Raw genomic sequence first — 2877 nt, forward strand, 5'->3', positions numbered from 1 at the left:
ATAGGATGTAGGGAAAATCTAAACCGTCTCTCGAAATGCTATATGAATATTATATATACATAATAACAGTGCTCAGATAGGAACATAAGATTTCGAATTTGGACCTTGGCGATTTGGGGTGGGATGTTGGGGAGCGTACTCACCAACGCATATGAAAATAACGCTTTATTAACATGTACACTATATATAATGTATTAAATCAATCAAACAATCAATTTTATTTTTCTGAATTTGTATTCCTATACCTCATGAAGGTATAAATGTCATAAAGTTTTCAAAAAATGTTTTTAATCTAATGAGATTTATACTTAATTAGGCCTAAATTAACACAGATGCCAAAATGAAAATAGTTTGAATGTATTTCTCACTAGTTCAATCTCTTTATTTTTCAGTGTCTGCCGATCCATAAATAAGTGGGAAGTCGATGTACAATCATTGTCAGCGGAACACAACGTGTATTAAATTGCCGGAACACAAAATGCTATCAATAGCCGGATTTATGAGGTCTAAATTCTACAAATAATCGTGCGCGGATATTTATTAGGATATATATCAATGGATCGCCAGAATTGAATCAAATTTGCCAATAATGTTTTTATACAACGAACAAGTAATTCTCGAACGATATTACATATTTAAATATAATTAGGCCTAAACATTATTATATTATAAAACTAGAATCTTTATATTGTATTCATATTACGTTTATATAGTCTGATGTAACATTTCCGAGTATGTAAGAAATAAAAGTAAACTGTAGTGTAGTTTATAAAACATCATTGTGTGTACTTCCTTTGTCGTAATTGTATTAATAATAATATTATATATTTCATGATTATTAATCATTCTTTCCAAATATATTCACATGATACCGACAAATTTCGGAACTTTTCAGAGTAAGGTGCTGTCGAATTTTACAAAATAGGAGATGACGTCGGTTGCTAGGCTACAGGTCATGCATATTCAGTAACACCTGTGCTCATTAGACTAACAATAAAAACTTTTAGCTCAGTTTTGAGAAAATCGACCAAAAAGATTTTATTGTTAGTTTAATTAGAACAGGTGTAACTGAATATTCATGATTATGCATGAGCTTGTTGCTTAGCAACCACGTCATTTCCTGTTTTATGTTTTTGTTGAGGGCGTCCTCGAAAGAATTGCTAGTTTAATAATTAAAGTAGCACATATTGATGAAGCAATTCTTCACTTTTGCTTTAAGCTTATAATAAGGATATTTTAGCTATTGAATTTATTACAGTAAAGACAGACATTAAATACGATGAGAAGAGATGCACAATTCCATTTGATATTTATTTTCAAGCATTGAATTCAAGTTGGGATATACGTATACATTTTATATTTATATACTGTAGGTCTATACCATGTACATCCGGCAAAAATCAATATACCTGATTTTAATCCTCAAAATGTTATATCTTATTATCTTACATGTCTATATTCTTTACAACAAACGGGTTACTTTATTAATAAGAAAAACATTAGCTGTAATGATACAATATTAATAAACATACAACAATGAAAATTGGGATATAGGTTATGGGTGCTTTATTGCAGCCACAAAGTTTAAAAGTATTGAGAACACACTTCTGACCATTCTCCATGATAGCATCCTCTCACTGCTTCCATAGATCCTTGATGCCCCTTGAGATGACCTTGTATTTACCTATATTACGTACATCAGGCCCTTACTGGAGTACGCTAGTCCGCTGTGGCATTCTGCTTTAACGAAGAATCAGTGTGAGTAGGTGGAATTCATCCAGAAAAGGGCACTTAAGATCATTCTTGGATATAACAATTACATTGGTTACCAGGATGCCTTGGATACACTTACTCTAACATCATTACAAGAACGACGATCTAATCTACTTTTGAAATTTGGCAAGAGTCTGGTGACATCAGAATGTTTTGTATCTTGGATTCCAGAGAACCCTAAACCTGAAAGGAGGTTACGTAGCAGTGTGCCACGCTGCAGGACCAATTGTTTTTTTTACCTCAGCCCTCCCAAGCGTTACAAAATTATTAAATAAATAAACTCATACTATTGTAATGCATTGGACTTTATATATATAAATTCATATTCAATCGGTGTTCGTCAGCGCATGAGTATCAATGAGAAACTTAACAGAATACATAAGACTATACAATGGGTGATTAATCACCAGATCTATAAACAATAGGTTACACAGTCTTATCACTAGCAATAGTTTATAAGGAGGCCTTAAGTCTGACATAAGCAAATTGGTATAAATAACTGGTCAGAGTGGCAAATCTAATGAATGGTAAACAAGGAAATAGGCCTATAAACAACAAAAATATGATGATGATAATAATATAATACTGTCAAATAAAATGTCATGTGGACACATAACTATCAAAAAAGGAATGAAGAAATATATAATATATGATATAAAACAATACAAATGATGAATAAGGGAAGATAAAACGAATAAATAAAGTGAATATAAAAAAAACAAAAAAAAACTGTGAAATAGAAGAGATAAATAGACTAGATGGATGAAAATATGACGGATGGACAAAAATATATATTTATTTATTAGCGAAAGTGAAGTCAGATATGAATCCAAGGTCTTTATTAGCACCTGACTTATATGTGTTTTAAGTTTAAGTATCCATCTCAGCTCAGCACAACGCCTTTCACTGAGGGTTTTAAACCCGCTACCAACTAAAATAAATTTCATACAGTTAATATCATTTTGATTGAAATGTTTAGCAATCGGTAAATTATATTTGTTTTTAATCAATGATTTATGATTATTACACCTGCTTCTAAACAGGCCCGTAGTCAGGTCATTTCAAGGGGGGGTTCTCTGGGCGTGGGGTCCAGAAGTGGCACCA

Source organism: Anneissia japonica, unplaced genomic scaffold (genome assembly GCF_011630105.1).
Source record: "Anneissia japonica isolate Jap-2015-1 unplaced genomic scaffold, ASM1163010v1 scaffold1005_len2656397_cov198, whole genome shotgun sequence".
Classification (NCBI taxonomy): domain Eukaryota; kingdom Metazoa; phylum Echinodermata; class Crinoidea; order Comatulida; family Comatulidae; genus Anneissia; species Anneissia japonica.